Genomic DNA, 394 nt, shown 5'->3' with positions numbered 1-394 from the left:
GGGTACCACTGACAGAGTCTGGCCCCAGCCTCTTGACCCTGCCCTTCATCTGTGGATCAGATCCCCTCTGGGTCTTCTCCAGCTCAGCAGCCCCAGGGCTCTCAGCCTGTCCTGGCACAGAGATGCTCCAGCCCCTCAGCATCTCTGTAGCCTCTGCTGGACTCTTTTCAGTAGCTCCTTGTCTCTCTTGAACTGGGGAGCCCAGCACTGGACCCAGCACTCCAGAGGTGGCCTCACCAGGGCAGAGCAGGGAGGGAGAAGAACCTGGCTCGACCTTCTGGCCACATTCTTCTTCATGCACCCCAGGAGACCACTGGCCTTGGCCATGAAGGCACATTGCTGTCCCCCAGGACTCCCAGGGCCTTCTCAGAGCTGCTTTCCATAAGGTCAACCC

The sequence above is a fragment of the Merops nubicus genome, unplaced genomic scaffold, assembly GCF_000691845.1.
Source record: "Merops nubicus isolate BGI_N331 unplaced genomic scaffold, ASM69184v1 scaffold31820, whole genome shotgun sequence".
Taxonomy (NCBI): Eukaryota; Metazoa; Chordata; class Aves; order Coraciiformes; family Meropidae; genus Merops; species Merops nubicus.
This window is presented reverse-complemented; position numbering follows the sequence as displayed.